This window comes from Pseudophryne corroboree, chromosome 6 (assembly GCF_028390025.1).
Source record: "Pseudophryne corroboree isolate aPseCor3 chromosome 6, aPseCor3.hap2, whole genome shotgun sequence".
In the NCBI taxonomy this organism is placed as follows: domain Eukaryota; kingdom Metazoa; phylum Chordata; class Amphibia; order Anura; family Myobatrachidae; genus Pseudophryne; species Pseudophryne corroboree.
Genome location: NC_086449.1, coordinates 209,072,037 through 209,083,493, shown reverse-complemented (window position 1 = coordinate 209,083,493; position 11,457 = coordinate 209,072,037).

Genomic DNA, 11,457 nt, shown 5'->3' with positions numbered 1-11,457 from the left:
TCCCATCTCATCAGTCATTCCAGTGACGATATAAGCTGCTGCTATATGTCCACTACTGCCGTATAAAAATTATAACAACAACCACAAGACCCTTTACAGTGTTGTTGTGTTGTGCTGCATCAGACCAGTGGTAGTGTCCTGTCTCATCAGTCATTCCAGTGACAATATATACGCTTCTGCTATATGTCCACTGCAGCCGTATAGTAATAATAATAGCAACCACAAGTCCCTTACAGTGTTGTTGTGTTGTGCTGCATCAGACCAGTGGTAGTGTCCTGTCTCATCAGTCATTCCAGTGACGATATATGCTGCTGCTATATGTCCATTACTGCCGTATAATAATTATAACAACAACCACAAGTCCCTTACAGTATTGTTGTGTTGTGCTGCATCAGACCAGTGGTAGTGTCCTCTCTCATCAGTCATTCCAGTGACGATATATGCTGCTGCTATATGTCCACTGCTGCCGTATAAAAATTATAACAACAACCACAAGACCCTTTACAGTGCTGTTGTGTTGTGCTGCATCAGACCAGTGGTAGTGTCCTGTCTCATCAGTCATTCAAGTGACGATATACGCTGCTGCTATATGTCCACTACTGCCGTATAATAATTATAACAACAACCACAAATCCCTTACAGTGTTGCTGTGTTTGTTCTGCATCAGACCAGTGGTAGTGTCCTGTCTCATCAGTTATTCCAGTGACAAGGCAGCCACAGTGGTATTCGCTGCTGCTATATGTCCACTGCTGCTGTATAATAATAATAATAATAATAATAATAATAATAATAACAACAACCACAAGTCTCTTACAGTGTTGTTGTGTTGTGCTGCATCAGACCAGTGGTAGTGTCCTGTCTCATCAGTAATTCCAGTGACGATATACGCTGCTGCTATATGTCCACTGCTGCTGAATAATAATTATAACAACAACCACAAGTCCCTTAGAGTGTTGTTGTGTTGTGCTGCATCAGACCAGTGGTAGTGTCCTGTCTCATCAGTCATTCCAGTGACGATATACGCTGCTGCTATATGTACACTATTGCCGTATAATAATTATAACAACAACCACAAATCCCTTACAGTGTTGTTGTGTTGTGCTGCATCAGACCAGTGGTAGTGACCTGTCTCATCAGTCATTCCAGTGGCGATATACGCTGCTGCTATATGTCCACTGCTGCCGTATAATAATAATAATGACAACAACAACAACAACAACAACAACAACCACAAGTCCCTTAAAGTGTTGTTGTGTTGTGCTGCATCAGACCAGTGGTAGTGTCCTGTCTCATTAGTCATTCCAGTGACGATATACGCTGCTGCTATATGTCCACTGCTGCCGTATACTAATAATAATAACAACCACAAGACCCTTACGGTGTTGTTGTGTTGTGCTGCGATCAGACCAGTGGTAGTGTCCTGTTCATCAGTCATTCCAGTGACGATATACGCTGTTGCTATTTGTCCACTGCTGCTGTATAATAATTATAACAACAACCACAAGTCCCTTACAGTATTGCTGTGTTGTGCTGCATCAGACCAGTGGTAGTGTCCCGTCTCATCAGTCATTCCAGTGACGATATAAGCTGCTGCTATATGTCCACTACTGCCGTATAAAAATTATAACAACAACCACAAGACCCTTTACAGTGCTGTTGTGTTGTGCTGCATCAGACCAGTGGTATTGTCCTGTCTCATCAGACATTCAAGTGACGATATACGCTGCTGCTATATGTCCATTACTGCCGTAAAATAGTTATAACAACAACCACAAGTGTCTTACGGTGCTGTTGTGTTGTGCTGCATCAGACAAGTGGTAGTGTCCTGTCTCATCAGTCATTTCTGTGACGATATACGCTGCTGCTATATGTCCACTACTGTTGTATAATAATTATAACAACAACAACCACAAGTCCCTTACAGTGTTGTTGTGTTGTGCTGCATCTGACCAGTGGTAGTGTCCTGTCTCATCAGTCATTCCAGTGACGATATACGCTGCTGCTATATGTCCATTACTGCCGTATAATAATAATTATAACAACAACCATAAGTCCCTTACAGTGCTGTTGTGTTGTGCTGCATCAGACTAGTGGTAGTGTCCTGTCTCATTAGTCATTTCAGTGACGATATACGCTGCTGCTATATGTCCACTGCTGTCAAATAATAATTATAACAACAACAACAACAACAACCGTAAGTCCCTTACAGTGCTGTTGTGTTGTGCTGCATCAGACCAGTGGTATTGTCCTGTCTCATCAGACATTCAAGTGACGATATACGCTGCTGCTATATGTCCATTACTGCCGTATAATAGTTATAACAACAACCACAAGTCTCTTACGGTGCTGTTGTGTTGTGCTGCATCAGACAAGTGGTAGTGTCCTGTCTCATCAGTCATTTCAGTGACGATATACGCTGCTGCTATATGTCCACTACTGTTGTATAATAATTATAACAACAACAACAACCACAAGTCCCTTACAGTGTTGTTGTGTTGTGCTGCATCTGACCAGTGGTAGTGTCCTGTCTCATCAGTCATTCCAGTGACGATATACGCTGCTGCTATATGTTCACTGCTGCCGTATACTAATAATAATAACAACCACAAGACCCTTACAGTGTTGTTGTGTTGTGCTGCATCAGACCAGTGGTAGTGTCCTGTCTCATCAGTCATTCCAGTGACGATATACGCTGCTGCTATATGTCCATTACTGCCGTATAATAATTATAACAACAACCATAAGTCCCTTACAGTGCTGTTGTGTTGTGCTGCATCAGACTAGTGGTAGTGTCCTGTCTCATTAGTCATTTCAGTGACGATATACGCTGCTGCTATATGTCCACTGCTGCCGTATACTAATAATAATAACAACCACAAGACCCTTACGGTGTTGTTGTGTTGTGCTGCGATCAGACCAGTGGTAGTGTCCTGTTCATCAGTCATTCCAGTGACGATATACGCTGTTGCTATTTGTCCACTGCTGCTGTATAATAATTATAACAACAACCACAAGTCCCTTACAGTATTGCTGTGTTGTGCTGCATCAGACCAGTGGTAGTGTCCCGTCTCATCAGTCATTCCAGTGACGATATAAGCTGCTGCTATATGTCCACTACTGCCGTATAAAAATTATAACAACAACCACAAGACCCTTTACAGTGTTGTTGTGTTGTGCTGCATCAGACCAGTGGTAGTGTCCTGTCTCATCAGTCATTCCAGTGACAATATATACGCTGCTGCTATATGTCCACTCCAGCCGTATAGTAATAATAATAACATTCACAAGTCCCTTACAGTGTTGTTGTGTTGTGCTGCATCAGACCAGTGGTAGTGTCCTGTCTCATCAGTCATTCCAGTGACGATATATGCTGCTGCTATATGTCCATTACTGCCGTATAATAATTATAACAACAACCACAAGTCCCTTACAGTATTGTTGTGTTGTGCTGCATCAGACCAGTGGTAGTGTCCTCTCTCATCAGTCATTCCAGTGACGATATATGCTGCTGCTATATGTCCACTGCTGCCGTATAAAAATTATAACAACAACCACAAGACCCTTTACAGTGCTGTTGTGTTGTGCTGCATCAGACCAGTGGTAGTGTCCTGTCTCATCAGTCATTCAAGTGACGATATACGCTGCTGCTATATGTCCACTACTGCCGTATAATAATTATAACAACAACCACAAATCCCTTACAGTGTTGCTGTGTTTGTTCTGCATCAGACCAGTGGTAGTGTCCTGTCTCATCAGTTATTCCAGTGACAAGGCAGCCACAGTGGTATTCGCTGCTGCTATATGTCCACTGCTGCTGTATAATAATAATAATAATAATAATAATAATAATAATAATAACAACAACAACAACCACAAGTCTCTTACAGTGTTGTTGTGTTGTGCTGCATTAGACCAGTGGTAGTGTCCTGTCTCATCAGTCATTCCAGTGACGATATACGCTGCTGCTATATGTCCACTGCTGCTGAATAATAATTATAACAACAACCACAAGTCCCTTAGAGTGTTGTTGTGTTGTGCTGCATCAGACCAGTGGTAGTGTCCGGTCTCATCAGTCATTCCAGTGACGATATACGCTGCTGCTATATGTACACTATTGCCGTATAATAATTATAACAACAACCACAAATCCCTTACAGTGTTGTTGTGTTGTGCTGCATCAGACCAGTGGTAGTGACCTGTCTCATCAGTCATTCCAGTGGCGATATACGCTGCTGCTATATGTCCACTGCTGCCGTATAATAATAATAATGACAACAACAACAACAACAACAACAACCACAAGTCCCTTAAAGTGTTGTTGTGTTGTGCTGCATCAGACCAGTGGTAGTGTCCTGTCTCATCAGTCATTCCAGTGACGATATACGCTGCTGCTATATGTCCACTGCTGCCGTATACTAATAATAATAACAACCACAAGACCCTTACGGTGTTGTTGTGTTGTGCTGCGATCAGACCAGTGGTAGTGTCCTGTTCATCAGTCATTCCAGTGACGATATACGCTGTTGCTATTTGTCCACTGCTGCTGTATAATAATTATAACAACAACCACAAGTCCCTTACAGTATTGCTGTGTTGTGCTGTATCAGACCAGTGGTAGTGTCCCGTCTCATCAGTCATTCCAGTGACGATATAAGCTGCTGCTATATGTCCACTACTGCCGTATAAAAATTATAACAACAACCACAAGACCCTTTACAGTGCTGTTGTGTTGTGCTGCATCAGACCAGTGGTATTGTCCTGTCTCATCAGACATTCAAGTGACGATATATACGCTGCTGCTATATGTCCATTACTGCCGTATAATAGTTATAACAACAACCACAAGTCTCTTACGGTGCTGTTGTGTTGTGCTGCATCAGACAAGTGGTAGTGTCCTGTCTCATCAGTCATTTCAGTGACGATATACGCTGCTGCTATATGTCCACTACTGTTGTATAATAATTATAACAACAACAACAACAACCACAAGTCCCTTACAGTGTTGTTGTGTTGTGCTGTATCTGACCAGTGGTAGTGTCCTGTCTCATCAGTCATTCCACTGACGATATACGCTGCTGCTACATGTTCACTGCTGCCGTATACTAATAATAATAACAACCACAAGACCCTTACAGTGTTGTTGTGTTGTGCTGCATCAGACCAGTGGTAGTGTCCTGTCTCATCAGTCATTCCAGTGACGATATACGCTGCTGCTATATGTCCATTACTGCCGTATAATAATTATAACAACAACCATAAGTCCCTTACAGTGCTGTTTTGTTGTGCTGCATCAGACTAGTGGTAGTGTCCTGTCTCATTAGTCATTTCAGTGACGATATACGCTGCTGCTATATGTCCACTACTGCCGTATAATAATTATAACAACAACCACAATTCCCTTACAGTGTTGTTGTGTTGTGCTGCATCAGACCAGTGGTGGTGTCCTGTCTCATCATTCATTCCAGTGACGATATACGCTGCTGCTATATGTCCACTGCTGCCGTATAATAATTCTAACAAAAACCACAATACCCTTACAGTATTGTTGTGTTGTGCTGCCATCAGACCAGTGGTAGTGACCTGTCTCATCAGTCATTCCAGTGACGATATACGCTGCTGCTATATGTCCACTGCTGCCGTATAATAATAATAACAACAACAACCACAAGTCCCTTAAAGTGTTGTTGTGTTGTGCTGCATCAGACCAGTGGTAGTGTCCTGTCTCATCAGTCATTCCAGTGACGATATATACGCTGCTGCTATATGTTCACTGCTGCCGTATACTAATAATAATAACAACCACCACAAGTCCCTTACAGTGTTGTTGTGTTGTGCTGCATCAGACCACTGGTGGTGTCCTGTCTCATCAGTCAGTCCAGTGACGATATACGCTGCTGCTATATGTTCACTGCTGCCGTATAATAATTATAACAACAACCACAAGTCCCTTACAGTGTTGTTGTGTTGTGCTGCATTAGACCAGTGGTAGTGTCCTGTCTCATCAGTCATTCCAGTGACGATATACGCTGCTGCTATATGTCCACTACTGCCGTATAATAATTATAACAAAAACCACAAGTCCCTTACAGTGTTGCTGTGTTTGTTCTGCATCAGACCAGTGGTAGTGTCCTTTCTCATCAGTCATTCCAGTGACAAGGCAGCCACAGTGGTTTACGCTGCTGCTATATGACCACTGCTGCTGTATAATAATAATAATAATAATAATAACAACAACAACAACAACCACAAGTCCCTTACAGTGTTGTTGTGTTGTGCTGCATCAGAACAGTGGTAGTGTCCTGTCTCATCAGTAATTCCAGTGACGATATACGCTGCTGCTATATGTCCACTGCTGCCGTATAATAATAATAACAACAACCACAAGTCCCTTAAAGTGTTGTTGTGTTGTGCTGCATCAGACCAGTGGTAGTGTCCTGTCTCATCAGTCATTCCAGTGACGATATACGCTTCTGCTATATGTCCACTGCTGCCGTATACTAATAATAATAACAACCACAAGGCCCTTACAGTGTTGTTGTGTTGTGCTGCCATAAAACCAGTGGTAGTGTCCTGTTCATCAGTCATTCCAGTGATGATATACGCTGTTGCTATTTGTCCACTACTGCCGTATAATAATTATAACAACAACCACAAGTCACTTACGGTATTGTTGTGTTGTGCTGCATCAGACCAGTGGTAGTGTCCCGTCTCATCAGTCATTCCAGTGACGATATATGCTGCTATCTGTCCACTACTGTCGAATAATAATAATAATAACAACAACCACAAGTCCCTTACAGTGTTGTTGTGTTGTGCTGCATCAGATCAGTGGTAGTGTCCTGTCTCATCAGTCATTCCAGTGACGATATACGCTGCTGCTATATGTACACTATTGCCGTATAATAATTATAACAACAACAACCACAAATCCCTTACAGTGTTGTTGTGTTGTGCTGCATCAGACCAGTGGTAGTGACCTGTCTCATCAGTCATTCCAGTGACGATATACGCTGCTGCTATATGTCCACTGCTGCCGTATAATAATAATAACAGCAACAACCACAAGTCCCTTAAAGTGTTGTTGTGTTGTGCTGCATCAGACCAGTGGTAGTGTCCTGTCTCATCAGTCATTCCAGTGACGATATACGCTGCTGCTTTATGTCCACTGCTGCCGTATACTAATAATAATAACAACAACCACAAGACCCTTACAGTGCTGTTGTGTTGTGCTGCATCAGACTAGTGGTAGTGTCCTGTCTCATCAGTCATTCCAGTGACGATATACGCTGCTGCTTTATGTCCACTGCTGCCGTATACTAATAATAATAACAACAACCACAAGACCCTTACAGTGCTGTTGTGTTGTGCTGCATCAGACCAGTGGTATTGTCCTGTCTCATCAGTCATTCCAGTGACGATATACGCTGCTGCTATATGTCCACTGCTGTCATATAATAATTATAACAACAACCACAAGTCCCTTACAGTGCTGTTGTGTTGTGCTGCATCAGACTAGTGGTAGTGTCCTGTCTCATCAGTCATTTCAGTTACAATATATGCTGCTGCTATATGTCCACTACTGTTGTATAATAATTATAACAACAACAACAACAACAACAACCACAAATCCCTTACAGTGTTGTTGTGTTGTCCTGCCATCAGACCAGTGGTAGTGTCCTGTTCATCAGTCATTCCAGTGATGATATACGCTGTTGCTATTTGTCCACTGCTGCCGTATAATAATTATAACAACAACCACAAGTCCCTTACAGTATTGTTGTGTTGTGCTGCATCAGACCAGTGGTAGTGTCCTGTCTCATCAGTCATTCCAGTGACGATATACGCTGCTGCTATATGTCCACTGCTGTCGTATAATAATTCTAACAAAAACCAAAATATCCTTACAGTATTGTTGTGTTGTGCTGCCATCAGACCAGTGAGTGGTAGTGTCCTGTCTCATCAGTCATTCCAGTGACGATATACGCTGCTGCTATATGTCCATTACTGCCGTATAATAATTATAACAACAACCATAAGTCCCTTACAGTGTTGTTGTGTTGTGCTGCATCAGACTAGTGGTAGTGTCCTGTCTCATTAGTCATTTCAGTGACGATATACGCTGCTGCTATATGTCCACTACTGCCGTATAATAATTATAACAACAACCACAATTCCCTTACAGTGTTGTTGTGTTGTGCTGCATCAGACCAGTGGTGGTGTCCTGTCTCATCAGTCATTCCAGTGACGATATACGCTGCTGCTATATGTCCACTGCTGCCGTATAATAATTCTAACAAAAACCACAATACCCTTACAGTATTGTTGTGTTGTGCTGCCATCAGACCAGTGGTAGTGACCTGTCTCATCAGTCATTCCAGTGACGATATACGCTGCTGCTTTATGTCCACTGCTGCCGTATACTAATAATAATAACAACCACAAGACCCTTACAGTTTTGTTGTGTTGTGCTGCGATCAGACCAGTGGTAGTGTCCTGTTCATCAGTCATTCCAGTGACGATATACGCTGTTGCTATTTGTCCACTTCTGCTGTATAATAATTATAACAACAACCACAAGTCCCTTACAGTATTGTTGTGTTGTGCTGCATCAGACCAGTGGTAGTGTCCCGTCTCATCAGTCATTCCAGTGACTATATACGCTGCTGCTATCTGTCCACTACTGCCGAATAATAATAATAATAATAACAACAACCACAAGTCCCTTACAGTGTTGTTGTGTTGTGCTGCATCAGATCAGTGGTAGTGTCCTGTCTCATCAGTCATTCCAGTGACGATATACGCTGCTGCTATATGTACACTATTGCCGTATAATAATTATAACAACAACCACAAATCCCTTACAGTGTTGTTGTGTTGTGCTGCATCAGACCAGTGGTAGTGACCTGTCTCATCAGTCATTCCAGTGACGATATAAGCTGCTGCTATATGTCTACTGCTGCCGTATAATAATAACAACAACAACAACAACCACAAGTCCCTTAAAGTGTTGTTGTGTTGTGCTGCATCAGACCAGTGGTAGTGTCCTGTCTCATCAGTCATTCCAGTGACGATATACGCTGCTGCTTTATGTCCACTGCTGCCGTTATCTAATAATAATAACAACAACCACAAGACCCTTACAGTGCTGTTGTGTTGTGTTGTGCTGCATCAGACGAGTGGTAGTGTCCTGTCTCATCAGTCATTCCAGTGACGATATACGCTGCTGCTTTATGTCCACTGCTGCCGTATACTAATAATAATAACAACAACCACAAGACCCTTACAGTGCTGTTGTGTTGTGCTGCATCAGACCAGTGGTAGTGACCTGTCTCATCAGTCATTCCAGTGACGATATACGCTGCTGCTATATGTCCACTACTGCCGTATAAAAAGTATAACAACAACCACAAGACCCTTTACAGTGCTGTTGTGTTGTGCTGCATCAGACCAGTGGTATTGTCCTGTCTCATCAGTCATTCCAGTGACGATATACGCTGCTGCTATATGTCCACTGCTGTCATATAATAATTATAACAACAACCACAAGTCCCTTACAGTGCTGTTGTGTTGTGCTGCATCAGACTAGTGGTAGTGTCCTGTCTCATCAGTCATTTCAGTGACAATATACGCTGCTGCTATATGTCCACTACTGTTGTATAATAATTAGAACAACAACAACAACCACAAATCCCTTACAGTGTTGTTGTGTTGTGCTGCCATCAGACCAGTGGTAGTGTCCTGTTCATCAGTCATTCCAGTGATGATATACGCTGTTGCTATTTGTCCACTGCTGCCGTATAATAATTATAACAACAACCACAAGTCCCTTACAGTATTGTTGTGTTGTGCTGCATCAGACCAGTGGTAGTGTCCTGTCTCATCAGTCATTCCAGTGACGATATACGCTGCTGCTATATGTCCACTGCTGCCGTATAATAATTCTAACAAAAACCACAATACCCTTACAGTATTGTTGTGTTGTGCTGCCATCAGACCAGTGAGTGGTAGTGTCCTGTCTCATCAGTCATTCCAGTGATGATATACGCTGCTGCTATATGTCCATTGCTGCCGTATACTAATAATAATAATAACAACCACAAGACCCTTACGGTGTTGTTGTGTTGTGCTGCGATCAGACCAGTGGTAGTGTCCTGTTCATCAGTCATTCCAGTGACGACATACGCTGTTTCTATTTGTCCACTGCTGCTGTATAATAATTATAACAACAACCACAAGTCCCTTACAGTATTGCTGTGTTGTGCTGCATCAGACCAGTGGTAGTGTCCCGTCTCATCAGTCATTCCAGTGACGATATAAGCTGCTGCTATATGTCCACTACTGCCGTATAAAAATTATAACAACAACCACAAGACCCTTTACAGTGCTGTTGTGTTGTGCTGCATCAGACCAGTGGTATTGTCCTGTCTCATCAGACATTCCAGTGACGATATACGCTGCTGCTATATGTCCATTACTGCCGTATAATAATTATAACAATAACCACAAGTCCCTTACGGTGCTGTTGTGTTGTGCTGCATCAGACTAGTGGTAGTGTCCTGTCTCATCAGTCATTTCAGTGACGATATACGCTGCTGCTATATGTCCACTACTGTTGTATAATAATTATAACAACAACAACCACAAGTCCCTAACAGTGTTGTTGTGTTGTGCTGCATCAGACCAGTGGTAGTGTCCTGTCTCATCAGTCATTCCAGTGACGATATACGCTGCTGCTATATGTTCACTGCTGCCGTATACTAATAATAATAACAACCACAAGACCCTTACAGTGTTGTTGTGTTGTGCTGCATCAGACCAGTGGTAGTGTCCTGTCTCATCAGTCATTCCAGTTACGATATACGCTGCTGCTATATGTCCATTACTGCCGTATAATAATTATAACAACAACCATAAGTCCCTTACAGTGCTGTTGTGTTGTGCTGCATCAGACTAGTGGTAGTGTCCTGTCTCATTAGTCATTTCAGTGACGATATACGCTGCTGCTATATGTCCACTACTGCCGTATAATAATTATAACAACAACCACAATTCCCTTACAGTGTTGTTGTGTTGTGCTGCATCAGACCAGTGGTGGTGTCCTGTCTCATCAGTCATTCCAGTGACGATATACGCTGCTGCTATATGTCCACTGCTGCCGTATAATAATTCTAACAAAAACCACAATACCCTTACAGTATTGTTGTGTTGTGCTGCCATCAGACCAGTGGTAGTGACCTGTCTCATCAGTCATTCCAGTGACGATATACGCTGCTGCTTTATGTCCACTGCTGCCGTATACTAATAATAATAACAACCACAAGACCCTTACAGTTTTGTTGTGTTGTGCTGCGATCAGACCAGTGGTAGTGTCCTGTTCATCAGTCATTCCAGTGACGATATACGCTGTTGCTATTTGTCCACTTCTGCTGTATAATAATTATAACAACAACCACAAGT